Below are 23,439 nucleotides of genomic sequence, written 5' to 3'. Positions count from 1 at the left end.
CATTGGATTGGCGATGGAAGTGAAATTGTATTCACTCTCTACTTTTAAAAGTGACAGGACTGTTGCAGTGAATTATTTCGGCAAGCAGTTGATTTTGGTGCGTTTTGGACAAAACGGTGAAATTTTATATATTTCGGGCCCTTACCCGCGTTACTTTTGGTGTTGCAAGCCTGTATGCAGTGATTTCTAAAATTCACTTTGTGGCTGGTGCAGGAGTGTGCGTGAACGGTGGCCTTCGTGCGGCATCGATGTGGAATTTGCCATTGCTCAGCTCCGTGTGGTGAATAAGCTGGTATTCACGTCAATTGTGCCCAGGTGCATGCAGGAATCGCATGCACGGCGTCCTACATTACAGTAGGAAAATAATGCGCACATCCCTGTATCATGGCTCGCTGAGGAAGACTTTAGTGAATGCGCAGTGCATACGCAGTAATTCCAGTGGTCGAAGTGAGGAAAAAAAAGTAGGGGAACTGTGGGCGGAGCATCTGGGGGCAGGAATAATCTGAGGATTGGTTCAGTGGGCAGAGTCAGAGGTGTGGCTAGAAAGAGCAACACATCCTAATTTTTAGTATGTTTGGCATTTCACTGACCAGTTACAGCTTATAAAGTTATTAACCCCTTCCACACTGCGTGAATTTTCACGCTGTGCGGGCGTGTTATTGAGTGGGCGGAGTTCGGACGGCCCCCAGCCGTCCTCCGCACACGCCCACCGTGACGTCGCACACAAGGGGTTTAATGCAACCAATAGATACACGTTTATTTGAGGTTTAATATGAGTTATTGACATTAAAATACATTTTCAATCACAGAATGTCCCAAATACGCATATAAGTGGAATCATAAGCCATTTGTGTCCAAGCCATGTAGTTTCTTTCATCAGCACTTCTCCTTCCTTTTTCTAATCATTTCTGAACATAAAATTTGGCTTTAGTTTCTATGACCGGAGGCCCCACCTGTTGCGGAGCACTGTTGATTACATCATTCTGTGCCCCTCGGTCAATACAAAATTGTATTCTTAAGTTTTTTACATGCTTCACGCAACATGTCATGAAGCCAGCATTAGATGCCTCTTAGTTTCCTGGTATTGTATCTAGACATAGCACTCTCAAACAACCCAGACCTGTGGTTTTGCAGATGCTTTTAGCAGTATCAGATGAATGAGATACAACTATTGTATTAGTAGTTTGTGTAATTACTACTCAAGTTAGTTAGCAATGAGAATTGCAAAAGCATCAATTCTGAAATTATGAGACTCAAACATTGGTAGAGTCAGAAATAGGTAGTGGTCCTTGGATTATCTCAATCAGTTATTTTCTCCCCTTCAGACTACTATCCTCCGCAATCACTATTAGACACCTTCATCCTTTGTCTCTCCACGAGCACTGTAGGCGTCTAGAAATACCAACATGAATGGCAAAATATCCTAGTTTGCAAATGTTTTCCTCATAATTATAGCTCTCCCTTGTTTGCCACATAATGCACCATCTGCTGCATAATCTAATGGTTTTAACTAAAAGAAATTTGTAGCTCAAATGGATCAAAACAATGTGACTTGTGTTGCTGTGAAGTGGAGGGCCCTTTACAAAGATTGACTGGTCACTTTCTCAGTGCTTCTCTTGTTTGTTAAACTGCTATTAATGGGGTGAATGCTGTGCAGAGACTGTTAGTATGTGTAAAAATATCAAAATAATAAAGTATCAGAAAATATCCAACATTACGCTGCTGCCTTTTTTGCTGCATGATTTAGTCAACACTGCAACATCATTTTGTCTTCCATTGCTGCATAATTGCAGTGGCCTCAAAGCAGGCAGCACATTCTAAAAGTGCTTGTGCATGAGGCAGAGGCTGTGAATTTTGCAAACTTAGGTGCATATTTATGGGGATGGTGGCGTTGGGCAGCGCCGTAAATAACTTTGCTGCGCTGCCCTGCATCACAGGGAAAGGGCAGGAATGCACCGTATGTAGTGACTGCACTTCACACTTCCTTCCCCATAGTCTCCTGCCTAGCCCTGTAGAATGTTGACATCATGATGATGTAATAGAATGCTGCAGAGCTCTAGGATTTCAGTTGAGAGTTAGGGCTGAGCTGGTACCATCCTGCTCCTGGTGGGGTTTTTATTTCCTTTACTTTTACTTAATGAATGTACTCTTTTCCTGTACCATCTACTTAAAATAAATATACTTTATCAACTACCTGGATTCAATGATCATCCTTCACTACACCGTATTCATCCAATATGGTGCATTACTTTCCTTCTCCCTGTGCTGATGCCGTTTTGGCAGCCTAGCGCCAACGCAGGCACACTTGCCCCATGGTGCAAGGGTGCCTCCATTGCATGCAGGATTGTTTTGTGTAGGAAGGGGCACCTTCCTGTACAAAAACTATCCTAAGAGGCTCTTTCCTCTTTCTATGCAGCAGCACACATAGAAAGAGGAAAACACATTCTGCTCATTATGCCTCCCCTCAGGAGGTGCAAGATTTTGATGCAATCCCAATCTTAGAAGTCCTTGTATATCTGTGAATACGTCCGAAACCATGTGAGTTGCGTGGGGACTTTTATTGTTGCAGGAAAACTACTGGGTTTACAAGGAACTCTGCAGTGATTTATGTGTTTAAGAGTGAGTCATTATGCTGCACAGTACTGCTGGTTTTGTTACTGTGGCCAGAATTTGCAGCATTGCTGCAAAACCGGTCCCCAGTTACATAACCAGTCTCCCACGCAACACCCACCGCAACACCTCCTTTGCGCACAGTAAGGCAGCGCAGCAGTTTGCGCTGCATTGTACTACTCCATATTTATGAAGATATTCAACACATGCAAAGTGGCTTTAAGTGGCTTTTAAAATATGACTTGGAGCTTTGCGTTGTGCATGTACCACGTTGCATGGTGCATTGCGCAAGGCCCTCGTAAACATGCCCCTTAGTCTGGTGTACATGCAAATCCTGCATTGCCAATCCCTGGTGAGTTTGCATTAGTACTGCTATAACAAAGTCAATGGAGGCACCAATGAGTGAGGCGGACTGGCCTCAAGGGTCCTGTGACCTCAGTGACAAAGTCACTGCTGCTCAAGGGTGTGCTGCTTTTTAGGCCTCCCTGCAAGACCAGAGGTGAACTTCAGTATGGATTGTGGTGGACAGGCCTTCAAGGTGCTAATATACCAGGGCTTCTAAGGTCTAGCTGGGCCGTCTAAGGTCTAGTAGGAGAAAGTGCTCCCTCAGGAGAGTGCTCTAGTGGACTAGTCATGAAGGTTAAACCAGGTTCCCCAGTTCCACATTCGGTAGCACTTGCCGTAGTGCCTCTTCCTATCCCCCCCAAACACCCTTCTGCCCCACTGAGAGAAACTTCCACTGTCTTCAGCTACAACCCAATTCTGCCCCATTATAAACACCTGGATGTGACTCAATTCAAATGATGCACTGCGTGAAAAAAATAACATCCCGGAAAAAGCAAACACTCATAGGGAATGCAGGATTATGTGAAGCATGGGAAATATAAGCAGGAACGACATGTTACCTTAACCCTTTTACACTCAATGTTCAGAAATCAATGAGTATTTTTTGTCTCAAACGTTGAGGACTTGAATACAAGGCTCCTCCTGTACACATGTGTGCCTTTGTTCAATTCCTGGACAGCAAGGAAGGGGTTAAGCAAAGCTCAGAATAGAAAGGGACTCATCAGGAGAATCTGATCTGACTCACAGAAACCCACCAGGACCCCTCCACATTCATGTCAGCCAGCTAGCTGCTCAAACATAGGCATTATGTATTCTAGTGTCCTGCAAAGGATACCTTTTGAACTCTCCGGCTTGGCTAACTCTTCTACTCACAAAAAACTTGAGAGAGATCTTGACAGTGGACGGAAAAATTATATTTTCATTCAGGAGTGAACAAAAAGCAGATACCCACTGAGCTATGCACATAAATTATTGTTCTTTGATATGCATGGTACACGTTCTCTGCATCAGGCGTATTAACCCTCTGCACTACCTTAGATGCGTCCAAACAGCCATTAGACAAAATTCTCTCCCATCTCTCTCTTCTGGAAACACTGATCACCAGAGTTATCTTGGCACTTTTATTGTTGCCTGGAACCTGCTGAATAAACAAGGAACTTTGCAGTGTTTTTAAAACTCCTGCACTGCTACAAAACCGCCCCCCACTAACTAAACTGACCCCCTACCCTTTCGGACACACCTGATGCCCGTTACGGCCAGTCCGGCCCAGCTACTGTAAAGCCTTTTTCAATGCACTATTGTAGATATGTATGCTTATTTGATATAAACGTCACGGATCACTGTTAGTGTAAGACTCAGATTCTTTCTGAAAATCCTTTGAATTGGGTTCCTGCATGAATGATACACATGAGCAGTTTGGTACAAAGCTTCCGGCACAACTTATCTCCAAAAGAAGGCCTCTGGGTAGACCTCTGAGGTAAGCACATTAATGTTATTCCTAACGGCCCTCACAGGACCACTTGCCTTTTTGACCTTCCTGTACATTTCCTGCCTATGCTTTACTATGCAAAAATGTTTATGGCAGAGAATCCATAATACTATCCCAATTTCTACCAGTCTTCTCTCATATACAAGGGGGCCAACCGTTGACCTAACTAACCTGCAGTTTAGCTATTGATGCCGATTCTGGTTGGCGCTTGACATTTTTTAAGCAAAAACTGAGAAGTATCAACAATGGTTAATTTATCTTTATGCATTAAATAATATGACGTTTCTAAATGTTTTGTTTATTTCACAGAAACTAACTATTTTTTAGAGGTCCCTATAAAATATGGGTTTAATCATCAATAAATTAATGACAGCCACAAACTACAGATCCAGCTTTCCCATTATTTTATTTAATTAGAACTTTGGAACATTAAATACATTTCTGCCATCTGTCTGGCGCACCTTCTTTGCAGCAGGCATATTACCCCTGTGCGTTACATTAGATGAGTCAAAACTGCCAACAAACAAATCTCCAATCTATCTCCAGCAGGAAGATAAACAATCAGAAATACCAACCTTAACACTTTTATAGTTGAGGAATAACTACTAGGTTTACAAGGAACTCTACAGTGAGTTATGTGTTTTTAAGAGATAGTCATTTTGCTGCACATTTCTGCTGGTTAGGTCGAGCCTAGGAGCCAGCGCGCATGTGCTGCTCTGCGAGGCTTATTGTAGAGGAGTACAGAGTAGAAGCTCCGGAGTACGGAGAAGAAGCTCCGCCCACTATCCGCCCATATTTGCCATTGACTTGTGTCATTGTTTGTCCTAAATGCTGGCTTCAGATTCGTCAATAGGCTTGTTAGTCCCTCCTTAGTACCGCCTCCTCTCCATTTGTCACCTCCCATGGCGACTGGCCCCTTTACTTTGAGTGTTACATGGTAGGTATTATTTTAGACTGTGAGCACTATTTTCGTTAATGAGGCTCTCCTACTGCATGCAGGACGTGCTTTGTTGCATTCTTTCCCCTGCCCCGCCCTCCCTCCCGTTGTCCGTGCTTTTCACTCCCCCCACCACCCGTTGTCTGTGCCTTTCACTCCTCCCTCCCTCCCGTTGTCTGTGCATTGTCCATGCCTCTTACTCCTCCCGCCCTCCCTGCCGTTGTCCGTGCGCGTTGTCCATGCCTTTCACTCCCCCGCCCTCCCTCCCATTGTCTGTGCCTTTCACTCCCCCGCCCTCCTTCCTGTTGTCCATGCCTTTCACGCCTCCCCCGCGACCCCCCTCCCGTTGTCCTTGCCTTTCACTCCCCCCAACCCCCTTCCGTTGTCCGTGATGCCCCCCCCTCCGTTGTCCGTGATGCCTCCCATTTGTAATGCAATAGGTCTCACGTAAATGCGAGACCTATTGCATTCCAAATGCTTGTATTAAAGAGTTTGCACCCTGTTTACACATGGCTATGACCTGACCTACTTACAGCGGCAGACACCCAATCAGAGGGATTTGAAGCACGTTACACGGTCACCAGTTACTTTATTTAAGGGCATATTTCTTTGTAACAAAGACACGTGGGCATTAAATGGTTTCAAGGTCGTTTGTTTTTTTGTTTATGAACTTAAAAATCAACTCTTATTAAGGAGTGTATACTGCTGTAAACTTCAATGACTTACACCCTTTTTGAGAAATTGTGTGTAGCTGTGCAAGTACGACTTTATATTTAACTTGGAGCACATTAGAACAGCTTTGTACAAATTCAGTTCAATAAGATTTTTTTTTTTTTCACAGACCGCAGTGATTTCAAAGTACAAAACAACCATTTGAGTCTTGGCGTCACTTTCACATATGGTGTTCTGGGGCAGTTTACAGTGCTTAGGGTCCATTAACTTTATCGACTTCAGAATTCTTTATTGCACAAGATAACCAAGATAACATCTTTGAGATTGAAGCGCCAAGCAGCCTGGCTGCTACATTCTTGCAACAGAGTTTTGTTTCAGTATTCCCACCTTGAGGTGGTATCTCTGTGATGTATTAAAGAAAGTACTGTGTGATCTTGTGTAAACATGAAAGAAATGAAAATTTTAAATGCTTTTTAAAAGGAGTACATTTATATGTTCATTTTCAGTATCTGTTTTGGTATCCTAGTATGTTTGTGGTCTACACACATTCTTCGGAGGGCTTTAAACAAGCATTTGCAATGCAATAGGTCTCGCATATGCGAGACTCTGAGCTACTGGCATTGTAAATGACAAACCTTTTATCTATGTGTTGGTTTTAAAAACAGAGAAATAAAAGGCATTGCCATTGTCATTTACAATGCCAATAGCTTAAAATTTTGCAAACGCTAGACCTATTGCATTGCAAATGCTTATTTTGTTACTGGGGGCCGATTTTGCAGCACTGCTGCCAAACCGTTCCCCAGTTACAAAACCAGCCTCCCATCCCCTCCAGTCTCTTGTCCCATGCCTGGTATGGCCAGTCTGACCTTGGTGCCAGGGCCTATTTGTTTTTGCAGCCTGACCCTGGATGGGGTCCGAAAGGGGCTCTGGTGCTGGGGGGTCACATAACTTGTGCTGCTTATATGCAATATTATTTTATTAAAAAGGTCAACAGTATTTTTATAAAAGACCACATCCCAGAACACAGACAGAGCAGCCGTACATATTAAATAAAATAACATAAGACACATTAAATAAAATAAGAAAAACAGCTGATTAAGACATTAAACGTTTGTAAAAAAATGCACCAAGGTATTCTTTAATTTTCCCAACTTACTTGATGTTTATTTATGAGCGAGCGTGGAGTTCAGAGGCAGTCTGGGCTCCTCTTTCAGACCCCAGTGCGGACAAAAAAGCAGAGCTGTGAGGAGGGGCTGGGGACCTCTGGGCAGGCACGCAGAACACTTTCCAGGAGAGGCTGGTGGGGCTGGGTCAGCTGAGGGCCTCTTCTACAGCAGCCGCCTTCCTCCCATTTTCCAGTTCTGGCTGGTTGGAGAGCAGATTTGCAGCCAGCCAGGGATTCCTCACTGAATCCCTTTTCTTCTTTTTCAGGAGGTGTCCGTCAGTCTGGGTGAACCCGAAAATAAAGGGCACATGAGGTCAAGGGTGGGGCCACCAAACCTTCCTGATGGGACCATTGTATTGGTCACAGTGGGGGCAGCCAGGCAGCGTCAGCCGTAAATGAGCTGTAAATCACTGCAGCACCAGAGCCATCAGAGGTAGCAGTTTTCCCACTGACTGCCCTTTCAGTGTTGTTTTTCAGGCCCCAGTACCCAGATACAGACGGGAAGGGGGAGGAGGTCGTGGGCACTGCAGAGGCCTTCCTCAATGTGCACCACACAGGGGACTTGGCTAAATGATCAAGCTATCATTTTAATATGGACCATTCCTGCAGTCCTGGGATGCTTTTTTAATAATAAGAAGTAGGGGAATGGACTGTAATAAATTTAAAAAGTAGGGGCACGCCCACTTCGACCACTAAGTAATTCGGACTGTAATCAGTGCGCTTTCAACTCTATCGAGTGGAGAGGGCAAGGAGGAAAAGAACATTGATAGAATGGCAGAGACATTTTCTAATACTGCTGTATTGTGCCTCACCCATATTTCCTGTCTTGAATGCTATATCTCACAATTGCTCCTTCTGTACTGAGGCGTTTTTGGGGGTAAGGTGCACATACATATAAAAAAAGACGGAAAAAGAAATCGGAAGATATTTTCCTTCCCCACTGAAGAAAAACATCAGTTCAGTGTAACGTAGCCAACAGCCATTTATAATATTTGGACTGAAGCCATTGATTACCTTACAAATATTTTAGTTAGTTGTGTTGGCTTATTGTGTTGACTCATTATTTAAACTTGTGGTGTTAGTTTATTAATTTAACTTCAGTTGCCGGGATGGCGGCCAGCATGAGTCAACCTATGCAGTTTCTGTCGGAGAGGGGCGAACCATTGTTGCCCTGGAAAAAAATGGAAACACTTGTTCGATTCGTATCGTGTAGCTATAGGAGAGGAAAAGTTCTCCCCGGCTAGGAGACAAGGAGTTGTTCTTCACAACCTGGGTGTTGAGGGTCGCAATATTTACGAGAGTTTGGATCACATAGCTGTGGGTAATGGTGAACCTGGGAACCTTTATGAGATGTCTCTGCTTGTGTTTCAAACACACTTTGGACCGCGCATGAATGTAGTTGTGCAGTGTCCCAAATTTTTAATGAGGGTGTAAGCCAAGGGAGAAAGAGTTGGTAATTATGTAGGGGCATTGAAGACCTTGGCTCAAACTTTTGACTTTGGTGATCTTACTGACTCCCTCATTTGTGACCAACGTGTACAGTGCATAAACAATTCCAAAGTGCAGGAGAAGTTATCAGCCAAAAATCCTTCGCTCAAAGAAGAAACTGACACTGTATAAAGCATGTAATATACCTCTTGTTGGGTTAGGGAGATGCACACCTCACCCCTAATGTGACAGCTCCCAGTGTTGCAGAGGCTGTTGATTATGAGCGGGAATATTGTGAGACTAATATGTTTGTGCTGTGCAAAAAGTATAAACTAAAGTGGATTGACAGAAGCCTAACCAAGGGGGAACCAAATACACTGAGTTTAGGTGTGGTAGTCCCAACCACTCATCGAGTAATCCGCACTGTTATGCTAGGAATGGCACCTGCAGGATATGTGGGGAAAAGGGACACTATGCTTGAGTGTGCTAAAATCAGAAAGTGTACAGCATTGCATGTGACCCAGAATTGCATCAACGTGCGATTTTGCATGTATCTCTTTGTATTTGTGTGACTAAGTGCTGAGCTTGTGGATAATGATACTATGACAATGCCGTAATGTGATGTCACCATTGGTGGCAAATGTGAGTGGTCTTAGCAGAGTCTAGATCACATTTTACTCTAATTGGCAATAAGAATTAGGAAAGAGTTTTAGGGTTAGAAGCTATTGTGTTAAATCAACCTGACATAAACCCCATAGGCTATGGGGTCAGAAAATTGACTTTTTGGGTTACACTGTGTTAACCATTAAATTCAAAGGCAGATAAACTATTTGCAAAGTGTACGTGGCGAAACCGGTTGCTAATCTATTGGGTTGGCGCCATCAAAGAGACCTTGGCATCACACTTAACCCAAATTCACCACAGCAAGCCATACTAGTAGCACATAGAAGTGAGGACACTGACATTGTGTAACAGTTCCATGAAGTGTTCAAAGATAGATTGAGTTTATGGAAAGGATGTGTGCAAACTGCTGTGGAATGCAGGATGCAGTTGAAGAGGACCCTGCGTGAAAGGTTATGGGTACACAGAACACACTTAAGAGTCTAATATGAATTTCTATTTTCCAGAGGCTCAAAGCGAGAATTTCTGGTTCAAAATTGAACCCTGTCTGGTTGAGTGGTGGTACTTGCTGGGTGAACCTGTGTTCACGCAAGATTAGGGATTATCAAGAAAAATATAAGGTGCATTATGACAAGAAGTATGGTGCTAAGCATAGTAGATGGGAGGTTGGTGAGATGGTGTATGTAAAGAAACCTGTTTAGTCTCCCAAAGGTGAGACAAAGTTCATTGGTCCGAAGAGAATCATTGAACTAAGGAAACATGTGGTTGTTTTGGGGGGGAGGAGGTGTGTGGAGCATATCAAGGTTGTCCAAATGCAATTTGAAGGACAAACAGGGCATGATGTACGAGAAAGACATCCAGGCACATGATGTGAGTCATGGATCTGAAGTTAGTGGTGAGGGTGTTGCGTGGGATGACCCAGGTGGGTCACATAGCACTTTCAGACCCAGGAGGCCACCAGTTTATCTAAATGATTACAAGGTGGAGTAGAGTTCTGGTTCTGTTGTCCCCTGATAATTTTTTGCAATGCTGTAATTTAATATTTCCTATTGTTCTTTTTACCTATATCCCATTCCCTTAGGTTAGATTTAGCTTTCTGTTTCTTTATGGCTATTGGAATTGCCTTTTGTTTCTCTTAACTGTGAGTGGTTTCTGCTCTTTATTGTTTGTTCCCTTTCACAATTGTTATATTTCATTGTTAGGGGGTAAGATGTACTTTAATCTACCGCTCTTCTTTAACTGTATGGAGTCTGGGGGGCATCATGTAGAACTCTGTGTTATGCTTGGCAACCACTGGTCAGTTGGATTGTGGGCAGACTCAGTGGAGGCTGCTTTACCCCTTGGTGGATGCAATAAAGAATATTACTCATAAGAAGTGTAGCGTCTACCTTCTTAACAGGTTGGCCAGAGTAACAGACCTGTCCAACCTGACATGTGCATCAGACTTTAGCTGCTGACTGCCAATCAGAAGGATTGGCCATTCCCTGCCCTACCCAGACACGGACAGACAGACCGGAGAAACATGCCGTGGCCGTTGTAAATAAATAGTCTGTGGCAATTTGTTGCTTTAGATTGGCAATGCAACTGTGGAGGGAAACGGGTGGCGGATCAACACCCCCATACCCCAATGTGGAAACCGCCCCTGGAATGCAAGATTTACCTACTGCCTTCTGTGAGAGGGAAGCTTGATCTGCCTATTCCATGCTGTCTCTGTTCTGTGAGGAAGTAAAACTTATGCTGTTGCTTCCCAATTTGTACCTGTCCTGTGATGAGGGAAAGCTTGCGCTGCTAGACTACCTGCACCGGTTCACTAAAGCAAGGAAACATGCATTGTTTCTGGCCAAGGTGGGCTTGTTCTATGAAGAAAGGGTGTTTTCTCTGCTGTTGCGTCATCTTGTGAAAAACCAAAGGATGTTTTTAACGCACTTGAGTAATGTACGTGAGTTTAAACATTGGCCGTTCAAAACAACCTAATCTCTTTCTATGAAACAGGGTTTCATTAGGAGTGTGGAATAAAGATGATCAGATCACCCTATCAGTGCTGATACCCCATACCACAGGCAAAGGGCTCTCTCCAGTACTTGATATTTATTGACTTTAAAACTGCATTTAAGAGTGTGGGCCGAGATCTGCTCTGATATCATTAGCCAACTGGGGTATTCCTCTGCCCTTTCATATGAGCAATTGTAGCGCCCTACTGGGTAAAGATAAAGCTTAGATCCTCCAAACTCTCCACTGAAAAAAGGTTCAGAGACCTACAGCAGTGGTGTGTGCTTGCATGTTTATGTTTAAATGAGTAACTCTCTAAGGCCAATGTATTTCCACCTAAATTTGGTAGCAGGCCTTGCCATATGCTACAATATGCAGACGACTCTGTCCTTCTGGGTAGAATTAGGATTGTGCAGTCAGAAAACTAACCCTCAATACAGATAAGACGAAATTCATGATCTTCAGTAGTAAGATCTTAACTGCCAGCAACTGGAATTTGAATGGTAAGGCATTAGGAAAGGCCACTGCATATAAATAATACCTACGCGTCCTACTTAACGAAAGAACATGACATCTGTCTCACTTAACCTTATTAAGGCCAAAGGCACCTGACCTAAATATGACTTATTTGGCCCTGTTAAGACCCCTTTTTGTTCCCTCAGTGGAGCACGTTTTATGTGATATATGCTAAGCTAATGCCCATCTTAAATCGCGATCTGGTGCCTTAGCCTAGGCCTTGTCTAGTCCAGCTGCTATAGTGCAATGCTGCACTTAAACACGGCTGTTTGGTCTATACAGCTCTACTGCCAAGGGTTAGATTGTTTTTAATGTGGACTGAAAAGTCAAGAACAGTGCTCTAGTAAACTTTGTTAAAACTTGCTTTATGTTTAAAGCAGCCACTGAGGATATACTGAAGTTGCTGATCTAGCATGAATTACGAGAACGCTGTGAAACGACCTTTGATTTTGGTCCTTGTAACCCCTGGTTTAAATATTTAAATCATGCAATGTCCTATCTGCAGGTTAAACACCATTGGCAGTTAGACATTCAGTACAACTAATTTAGCAAGTTTGTGGCTGCTAATGTTAAATCTGTTTCTTACAAACCAGAAATAGACAGCATCGGAAGGATGAATGTGTGAAGGAATGTAGACTCCTACTCCACGTTTGCATATCAACTATATATTTTATCTGCTAATTCTTATTACCTAAAATATAGCTTTGCATATGTGACTGTAAGAAAACAGGGATTTTTGCAGATGTCCCCCACCACTTTTTTGCCCCATTTGGACTATTAGATGCTGGTTTTCGACTCTGACAGTGCTGTGAAGCCTGCTAACCAGGCTACAGTGCCAGTGCTCTATCCCCAAAACTGTCATGTCGATTTGGTAATCCCAAATTGGCAAAGACTTTACCCCCTTATAAGTCCCTAGTATATGGTACCAAGGGTACCCAGGGCATAGGTGGTAAAGGGGTCCCTGGGGCTACATCATGGTTTTGTGCCACCCTGTGTGACCCACGCAAACTAATGACAGCAGGCCTGCCATTGCAGACTGCAGGAGCAGTGCAAACTGCTGGACCTCGACTGTTTCCTCACCATGTGTGGCACAGTTAATGTACTGTCTTTAAAATATATTAGACACCCCTAAGGAAGGCCTCTTCAGCCCAGAAAGCAGGGTGCATTACATTGGAGGTGTGTACATATAAATGCAAGCCTATATGTTCCTATATATGAATCTGGGCTGTCCCCCTGAGAAGGACACAGGCCTCCCGTTGCCCCAGGTTGCTTGCACCTGGACAAGATGGGAAATTCGCTATTCAGGAGATGTACTCCCCCAGGAAGCCTGGCCACACCTCTAGGGTGGACAGCCAGGTCTGTACACCTAAAATCGAACCCTGCCATCTTTAGGAGGGCAGGAATCGTGGGTTGAGAGTAGAAAACGTGACCTACACCAGTGTATGTTGTCACCTCAGGGGCAGATTAGCTGCAGGGACTGGCTGCCCATTGGTTACTAGCTCCCACACTCCTAACTCCCCTAAGTCGAGAATTTAAAGGACCCCCTTGACACCAGAACCTCAGATCTGAACAACTTAATTCAAAGAAGGACCAAGGAGAGACCTGTGTAGCTGATAGCAGGACTTTATCCACAGCAGAAAGCAAAAGAGAGATGCTTTGTCCCTGAGGCAACAGACTTGGAACTGAGTTAACAAGACTCGTCCTTGGCTTAAACTCAACACTCCCAAAGAGAGGGACCCTTGTGGAAGGCTGAAACACCCTCAGTCTCCCCTGGACTAGTGGCACTAGTCCCCTGCAAAATGCCCGTAAGGTTGTCCAGTGCATTTTGAGAGTTGTAGTCAATTCAATATACTTTATTTCGACCTACAAGACCATTAAAGTTCAAAACACATTAAAATACATTATACATATTTACAATTCATAAAAATGCGCTCATCTATTGGTCATTTCATTTCATCTATATGTCTTGTCATTAATTACAGGGGATTCTAAAGGTTAGTTTTAACAGTCCAGTTACTTCCCTGGCTAATTGTTTTTCTTAAAGAAACGTGATTAGGGCTAATAGGGCAACAGGATACACCACTTGTTCTCGATCGATGGCCGTTCCTTAAGAGGTGCATGTATAATCAGATGTGCAAAATCGCAATTATTATAGTCTTCCACAATAAAATGAACTATTCATACCAGAAATCGATAAGATATATGTTCAACTAAGTTTATCAAATCTTAAAATCATCAACTACTGTTAAAACCGTAAGGCTTTAAAAAACTCCTATTATTTTAAAAATGATTCAATATTTACACAGACGAAGCAGTTTCGCTTTTGTACCTATCATTTCTTAATCAAGGAATTTCCCCATGCTTCCTTTGTGATTCTGCATTAGTTACAACATCGCCTTTAAAACCTCACAGCACAATACTTTACTTAGATAGATTTTACTAGTGGTTTTGGGTCTAATGTGATTGTTTGAGTTCACGTCTGAGCGCTACTTCTCTGACCTAAACCTATACCCTTGCTTGAAATAAGTTTTCTCAGTCACAGCCCCTATACAGATCTATAATCTTTGCCCTCTCTTTTTCCTAATAAAGTATGTGGCCAATAAGAAGCGGCTTACTCCAAATACTATTCGGCGGGAGTTGTCTGTTCTTAGAATTCTCATCATATCCTCCATTCTCCTAACACTAAGACACCCACCTAATGGTTTTATCCACTTGCTTCTGGGACTATTATATGCTGGGTAGAAGAACAAGACATGTGGGATATCTTCTGCAACTCCCATCTGGCATAAAATACAATATCCTCCCTCTCCTCAGACGGGGTAGAGGACCATTTAGCAACGAAGGTGTTTCATTGTAATATTCCATATCTGAATTTCAGATATAAACTCTTTGCCTGTTGCGGTTCTATCTCATCGCGGAAGGGCTCAAAACTAGGGGACATTTTATGCTGGAGGAATTGGTCAGTGAGCCTACCTTGTATGCCACTCATGATCTCCCTATCTCTAATAAAATCCCAGTATATAGTCTTGATCTCGCTTTTGGATTCACGGGTCAACGACCCGGGTTCGACCAGTACCTGCTCAGTCTTAAGTCAGTGAGCCACCCTCGAATACGTTTTAGCCAAGGAAACGTGAGATGAGTGTCAAGTGCCTGTAATTCAGCTATTGACTCTCTGTACACAATTAGCTCCGGAGTAGTCCAGGTTCTGATCCAAAACGTGAGAGTTCTCCAAACTGCAAGAGGCTCCGGCGTTTTATATCCAAATCGTATGTCAGAGGGATCAAGGGAGTATGTTGGGGAAGGGCGGCAAACATTCTCAATATTTTGTTCTCCCTAGTGCCTAGGGGCTTGAGGTTGGCACTGCCCCAGATCTCTGCTCAATACTACGCTGCAGATTGCGCTCTTGCTTTGTACACTTCCAGTGCCGGTGTAATGGCCTTTGTGGATGTTGCCGCCATTATTTTGACGTTAGAGATAGAGTTTTGCATTAATGTGGCTTTTGACTTCTCCGTCCGGGTAGACCAAGAAAGTCTACGGTAACCCCTAGATATGCGAAATTTGATACCCATTCCAATTCAGTGCCATTCCAATATATTTTACTCATAAAGCTTCTATGAGGCCTTATCCATTCCTTTTCCTTTGCAGTAGCTATTAAGACTATGGAGTAGGTTCTGCAGGCTGTTGGGTGTCTGGGACAACAAGATGGTATCGACCGCAAAGGTTAAGGCACAGATGTGGTTGCCCCCTAATTTTGGCGAGTCGTGTGCACAGTTTTAGAGGTGTTCTACCAAATCGTTTACATATAAGAGGAACAGGGTTGGCGCCAGGACAATCTATCTTCTGGCCCCCCGAGCCTGCACAGAAAACATATCTCTGTCGTTCAAAAACCAGTCCACACCCTGAAGAGAGTCCCATAAAAAAATACTGGGAATCGAAACGCGTCTGCACTTTACAGCGCAGGGACCTATTTAATGGAATTAAGTCTGCTCTAGTAGATATGTTGTACAAATTCCTAACTACTAGGCACAATGTTTTCTTTCCCCGTGTATAGCAGCACTGAATAGTCGGAAGACAAATTCAATGCAAAAAGATTGTCCACTTGCTGCTTTTGTTCTATGAACTGTGACTGGTGTTGTATCATATTCACTAATTGTTTGTTTGTTACTATGGTTTTGGTACAAAGTTGATTTTAGTGCTCTTTCACTTTTTGTTTTATGGTTTATTTCAATGTGCACTAATTGATGCATATCCATGCTTGTCTGACTTATGTTATAAATTGGATCAAATGTGTTTAAAAAAAATGTTGACTTTGCAAATAAATGCATAACGTCCATATCAATTAAGTTTATGGGCTCAAGTCTGGTCAATTGCTTTATCAGCACATGGATATGACGGCTAGAGCAAATTCTTCTTCTAGTCTAATATTAAGGCCCTGTCCTGCCGATTAGGGCCAAACCCTTTCCTGCTATAACTTTCTAAAATAGGCATTTTCAGAATTGTGACTTAAAATCTGACTTTATTGTTTATGAGGATTTTCATTTGCAATTCATTTGAGTGTAGACATATTTTTCCTATCTGCTCTTAAGCTTAAGATATTACATATTATTTGTAATAAGGTAACCCAGTTTTATCATATAGGAGAGAAAGGCCTTGAAATAGTGAAAAACGACTTTAGGACTTTCACACCAGGGCATCTAAAACCTACATTTCCTACTTTTTAAATACAATACACCTTGCCCTGTGAGCCTTCAGGTCCTACATTAGGGGTGACTTCTATGTATTAAACAGGAATGTTTAGGCCTGGCAAAGGTTTATTTTGCTAGGTCGAAATGGGAGTTTAAAACAACACTACAGGCTGCAATGGAAGGCTTAAAACAGGTTTTAAAAAGCTACTATGCTAGTAAAGCATTTAATTTACAGGCCATGGGTACATGTAATACCATTTGCTAGAGACTTAAAAGTAAATCACATGTGCCTGTTAGGTGTAGGCCAAATAGTACCATGTTTAAGGGAGTGAGCACAGATGCTTTTTAGCACTGGTAAAATGTACAGAGTCCTAAAGCCAGCAAAAACAAATTCAGCAAAACAGGGCGGGTGAATGCAAAAATGTTGGGGAACTACCACTTAAGGGTGTCAGTTCTAACAAGTAGTTATGAGTGCAGTTGATAACTCATAGCTTGGTGTTAAAACACTACTTCAGTCCAGTGGAGCAGTGATGATTGAAGGGCTAATGAGTTACTATGCATCATGAGATCAATTAAGAAAGCCTTGTAACAACCAGAGTTACAACTTACTGTCAGGACAGTGCAAGAGTACAGACTCATCGAAAGGGCTCAAGGCAAGTGGGCGAACTCTGTTTCAACAGTGCAGGCTGTCACAGAATTATAGACCAGAACTGCGGCAGTAGTTGACATCATATCAAATAAAATGGATAGCTGAATGCACATCATAGCTTCTCTGTTGGTGGTCAGACCAAAACAGAGACCAGAGGGAGATTTGATAGCCGCAATGGTGGGAAACCTGGTGTCTGGTATGCAGGTGTCATCTTGCTCATTTGCTGTAAAGTTAAAACTGGGGCTGGGAACAAAATGAATCGAAATCTGGAAAGGCACACTTTAGGTACATAGGATGGCAGCAGAGGCGAAGTTGCTGCCAGGGAAGTCATGGACTCAGTTTATAGGTCCTTGGTATTTAACACACCTGACACCCTCAGTGTGCTAATACAGGGATAATAGCGAGATCAAGCTCCACTCTCTCACACAGGAATTGGCGGAGGCTCAGGTATTCCCCAAAGGAATTGGCCATTGTGGCCAGGCTTCGGCTGATGGAGCAGAACATCCTACACAGGGCCTGTTTGACAGATTATAAGCTATGGAATATAGACTTATTAGCCTCAGCACCATGTCTCCTTTGCACTTTCAAGAGTGTACCCAAGTACGCACCCTATGGGGATACATGGTATTGGGTGAGTAATGGGACAAGGTCCATTCTACGCTGTGCTCAATACTGGGATGGGAAACACCAGAGGAGTCCAAGTTGCTCATCCTACACATCAATACCGATCTGGATAATAGTAGATACAAATTGACTCTGTTGAGGCTGGATCTAATGGTGGGCAAAAGAGACATTGCAAGAATATGGCTGTAGAGCGACCACCCCCTTCTGATAGAGGAATGGGAAAGGGGCCTCCACCAATGTATGAGTATGAAAAAAAGATCAATGCCTACAAAGGATGGCCACAGAAATACTATAAAATGTGGGCCAAATAGTGTCAATACCGGGGGATTCATATAGACCCTGTGGGGTCTGCAAATAGGCTGTTGGGTACCAAGATTCGAGAGTATAAGAACCTAAACATTGAATAAGGATATCCTATCTTTATATTGTGAAATATTTCTATGGGGAAGTGGAGCTCTTTGGGTCTGTGCAAAGCCAATGATCTTCGGGTTGGGGTCTGCAGGGCTGCTCTGCTTATGTTGCTCATGGTTTACAAGAATGGAAGTTCTTTCCTTTGAATTGTTCAGATATACGTATAAGAATGTGTTACATTAAAAAAGATGTCCTTGTCCGATTATCCGTCAAGGCCCTCCACCTTATGAGGTACTGCTTGAGGGACCTTTTCAGAAGGTGAGTAATCTGCAGGTAGAAGTATCCATCAGAAAAAATGGTTACTTACTTCGGTAAGTCTGTCTGGAGGATACTACATCTACCTGCAGATTCTTCACCAATCCTACATCTTCTCTGTTTGGAAGGATGATCATATATTTATACACATCATCAATAAGATTCCAAGTTAGTTAATTGCACTGCACCTTATCAGAATCGATGTCATTCTCATCCTCTTTTTCTTGCTGGAGTGGAAAAAAATAAATGGAAAACTGACATCAGGAAACTGTGGAGGGCTCTTTATTGCTCCAGTGATGTCATCCTCGATTGGTGTGGCAAATAGCTAGTGAAAAAGTTACCGGATCCAGTCTCGCGGCAGGGATATTCAGAAGTGGGAGGACCTATTCAGAAGGTGAAGAATCTGCAGGGAGATAAAACATCCACCAGAAAGATCATCACCAAAGGTAAGTAGGTTTTTTCTTTTAAGCTAATTCTAGGACCCTTAATGCCAAAGAATATTGAATTGAATGTTAATGTATCAGCAAATGAGTGTCAGAGAAAACAATAGCTCTTGAGCCTACTGTGTCTGAACACATTTATTGAGCAAAGCAAGCAGAATGCGATGTCGCTATGCAACGTGTCAAAGTTTTCCCCTCATTGTGCTCGCCTCCCCACTTTATACATGCTTCTTTCAGACATTTTCCACTAAAACTTTACAAGAAAATTCACTTGACAGAAACCAAAACTTAGATAGTACCGCAGATTCATAGTTTTTCTCACGTGAAAGATGCAAAAGACCTTGAGAAAAAGATACAAGAACAGTAACTTCTACCTTAAAGGACCTCCTTTTTAGACTACAGGTAATTTTTAGGTACATGAATCTGATGGGTTTTCAATACCTCAAATTAAAAGAATGTGCCGGCCTCGGCCTCCAGTTACAAGCTGGTCATATTATTGTATGGGAGAATTCCGGTTTAACCCAATTGAGACATTTCATAATACAGAATAGACCGATTTCCTGGCAGGAAATACTGGCCAGGCTAGGGGCTTGTCGGAAACCGGCTTATTTTGAATATCTGCGGTTAGTCTCCTGGCTGAGAAGCTATGGAGGTATAATTGAATCTCCCAACCAGCTGTCAACTGCCCTCTATGGAGCTAAACTTCGAGGGATAGGCAACTGGTACAAGCTGATTCATAAAAAAATGCATCCTCCTATAATCCAGAAACATCAGGAAAAAATATTCCGGGAGACTGACTGCAGTATATCCGAGAGGGAATGGGAGTGGATCTGCCACTCCGGTGGCAGAGCACTCCGTGCTGCCAATTACAAGAGGATGGCCTTTCTCTCAAGGTGGCTGGCCTATTTGACACCCTCTACTTTGAGTAAAAGGTTTCCCGATGTAGAAGATAGGTGTTTTCGATGCGCCAAACCTGGGGAAGGCGGATGGCACCATACCTTTTTTGTATGTCCCGGTCTGAGGTCTTTTTGGGAAGCTATCTTCTTGGACATCGAGCGTGCAATCGGAAACACCATTTCGATTACAGCTGAGACTGTATTATTCGGTTACTGCAAGGGAGACTCACAATTGTCTAACCCAGAAAGAGTTTTTATTATTATTGCCAGCGCGGTAGCTCGTTCTTTAATTTTGCAAAATTGGAGATCTAATGAAGCCCCCTCCCATTTGAAATGGATTAATAAAATGAAAAGGGTTAAAAAATTCGAGGAGGCCTATGCCAGGAGGGTTGGAGCTGTAAAACAATATGAGCGAAATTGGAAGTTTTTTGAAAAATTAGAGAAGACTTAATAGTAAAATGCAATTCTGTAAGTGATATATTTAGTGGTCTTCTCCATTGCCGATCCCCCTGTTGGAAGTGAATTTCCCCTTTTTTTTTTTTTTTGCCCGTTAAGAATGCACTGGCACTTTGTTTGGCAACAGCATTTGAAACATTGGAAGTGGTGAATCGCTTGAAATCCGCTTTCTATTGTGGTTATTATGATGTTGAATTATTTTGATTACAATATTTTTGTAATCAGCTATGTCTTGCACCTGCACTTTAATGGTTTAGAGTACTGTATGTTTCGCTATTTGCACTTGGCATATTGCACTTTCAATTTGAAGTGATTTATTATATTGATTGGTACTGATTAGAGTACTGTATGTTTCGCTATTTGCACTTGGCATATTGCACTTTCAATTTGAAGTGATTTATTATCTCGATTGGTTTCCTTCGGGAACGTACTCAGCACTTTATAGATTTTATACCACTGAAGCGGTGAAATTTTCAAATGTATGCTTCTATATTGACTGTTAGTTGTTAAACGAAGATTTTGTATCGGAATACTACTGTTATTACTCATGCTTAGCACTCGCACTTTAGTGGTTTTTTGCGTTTATTTACTCTTGCTGATATACACTAGGCATATTGCACTTTTTATTTGTGTTTCTCTCTCCTTGTACTTTTTACACTTTTAAAGCCATATTATCTATGAAATGAACGCTAATTGTACTCTGCAATGTTTCTTTTTATCTACCTCTTGCTCTGCTCTATAAATAAAAAAAATAAAAAAAAATAAAAAAAGAACAGTAACTTCTAGATGCTGAACCAGAAACTCAAAATCCTTGCTGAGAATGCCAAACATGACAATGAGGCTGACGTTGTAGGCGAGGCAGCCTGAGCAGCTGTATTAAACATTGGTGTGCACTATGGCTACCATAAAAGCAACATGGTGTCAGCTATTATACTATTTATAAAGCAAGTTTGGACAATATTGCAGGAGGTGTGCAATAAACAGATAAAGCATAACCTCCCTGGTGTCCACAAGCAAAACAGTGTCAACAAAAAGCTCGAACAAACATTGATAAAACAACTTCTTTTCTATTTTTATCTTGCAACAACATTTTTCGTGGAATTCAGTGCCTAACCCGCCTGTTCCACTAATTGCAGCAAAGATACAATTAAGACGGATGTTCAGTGGACTACAGCATAATGTTCAAATAAGACACATGACAATAGCACTTGAAATTGTAGACTTAATTCCCTAAATCCCACTTCATGATTGAGGTTCTTACTTCAACATTGAAATTCAAATCACTGTTCTGAAGATTCTTTACCATCAACCTGGTGAAATTAACAGTTTTACCTTTAATTTTCTTCCCGTGTCTTGACTTCCCTCTTCTCTTTCCATGTGTACCCTTCTCTAGGTACACAGTAAGCTCCCTTAAAATAAATTGGTGAGTGGAAGAAAAGAAGACAGGGCAGTACAGCGCAGTATATAGAGAGAGAGGTGAAGTAAAGGGAAAATGCATGTAGAGATAGAGATGTAAGAGGGGCATAGGATAAAGAGAAAAAGATAGATAGCCAGAAAGAAATATACAAAGAAGTAGATCGAGAAACAGAAGTAGGGAGAGAGTTAAAAATGTGGATGAAAGTAGAGAAAGTTAGAGATAGGGAAAGGAAATGTTAAGAGAAAAAGAGAAGCGAGGTAGAGATCTAAGGTAGAAAGCTAGGTGAGTTAGAGAAAGGCATACAAAGAGAGGAGTATATAGAGATGCAAGGTAGAGAGAACGATGTGGTAGTAAAAGGGCTAAAATGTGAAGAGGTATAAAATGACAAGGCAATGAGGCAGAGGGAAAAGTAGAGAGAAACAGGTGAAGGGTAAAATGGAGGTGTGGAAAGAGACATAAGTGAAGTATAAAAAGGGAAGTGGGTTGATACAGGGGTAGAAAAGGGTAATGGTGTAGAGAGTTGTCTCGTGTAGAGAGAGGTATAGAGAGGAGAAGTAGAGAGATATACAAAGATGGAGGTAGAGAGGTGAGTTTAAACAGAAGGGGCGCAGAGGGAGAAGACAACAGAGGTAATGATAGATGAGGAATAAAGAGCTACAGGTCGAGAAAGGTGGAAAGAAAGGTGTAAGGCAGTGGGAGGAAGAGAGTAGGAACAGTTGAAAAGAGGTGGAGAGGTGAGGGAGCGAACAAATGGTGAGGTAAATTCAGAGGTTAGGTATTGATGGAGAAGGATGGAGTAGAGAGATGTCAGTAAGAGGGAGCAATGAGATAGAAAGTGGTGAGAAAGAAAGTCTTGAGGCAGAGAGAGTAAACATACAGGCGAATGGTGAAAGAGATAGAGAGCTAAAGTAAAAAGAGATGAGCTTGGAATAGAGGTGGTGTAAATGAAGGAGAAGTACAGGGAGATGAGATCAAACAATTGTGAGGTGCAGTGAGGGTTTGAGGTAGAGATTGGAGGTAGAGACAGCGGGTAGGGAGGTAGTGGCAGGCACAGGGTGGTATAGAGAGAGAAAGGGTACAGAAAGGTGTTTTGAGAGTTGAAGTAGATAGAGCTGAGGTAGAGAGACCGAGAGGTGCCAGGTACGGACAAATGTAGCAACAGGTTGAGAGAGAGTGAGAAATGTAAAGAGAGAGGGTGAGAAGAGATGACATGAAGTAAGGGCAGAAACTTGAGACAGAAAGATTCTTTTTTTAATTTAATTTTATTCAGCTGCCTCATAATGCAAGGGTTCCGTTTTCGGACAGGCGGGGCAAAAATGCCAAGATTTAGAGACTTCTGCATGCCCATCTCTCACTCTTAAAAAAATCTTTTCTATGGACTCTATTGTTATAGCGGGCCTGTCTTGATCACTTCACCGTGGGCCGCTTGGAAGGTGGAGGCACTGGGTAATTCTTCGTTTTGCAGGTAAGCAGAAGCAGCTCTGCTCATAGTGCCCTCTCTTCCCCTGCAATTCACGTGCCCTGACTGTGCCCCTCCCATTTTACATTTCTTGCGCCCTCACAATGCCACATCCTCTTGTGCACACCTGCCGTGCCCAGTCCCCACCAACATACATCCTTCCTTCACAGTGCCACATGCCCCCATGCACTTATCCTGCCCTCACAGCACCCCATCTCTCCCTGCACATCTTATATCATCAAAGTGACACACCCTTCCCAATAAACCCTTTACGCTCACAGTGTCCAGTGGTCCCAGGACCCGGAGGACTGAGCCTCCCCAAGGATGGAGCCCAATGTGGGACATTCACAGGCGCCCTGTGTTCAAAGACAAGGC

At 42.7% G+C, this 23,439-nt stretch overlaps 1 protein-coding gene and 1 long non-coding RNA gene across 6 annotated transcripts in view; one reads left to right on the top strand and one right to left on the bottom strand.

The window, feature by feature from the left end:
• CDK19 (cyclin dependent kinase 19) overlaps positions 1-23,439 on the top strand; it is a 1,761,913-nt gene that overhangs the window by 223,519 nt on the left and 1,514,955 nt on the right. The gene's annotated exons all lie outside the window — the stretch shown is intronic.
• Positions 1-23,439, bottom strand: part of LOC146821193 (uncharacterized) — a 61,472-nt gene that overhangs the window by 20,214 nt on the left and 17,819 nt on the right. For both annotated transcript variants that reach the window (XR_014963127.1, XR_014963128.1), the window contains exon 2: positions 18,585-18,799. This is a non-coding gene — a long non-coding RNA (uncharacterized LOC146821193). The remainder of the gene's footprint in view (positions 1-18,584; positions 18,800-23,439) is intronic.

Source organism: Triturus cristatus, chromosome 6 (genome assembly GCF_964204655.1).
Source record: "Triturus cristatus chromosome 6, aTriCri1.1, whole genome shotgun sequence".
NCBI lineage: Eukaryota > Metazoa > Chordata > Amphibia > Caudata > Salamandridae > Triturus > Triturus cristatus.
This window is presented reverse-complemented; position numbering and strand designations above follow the sequence as displayed.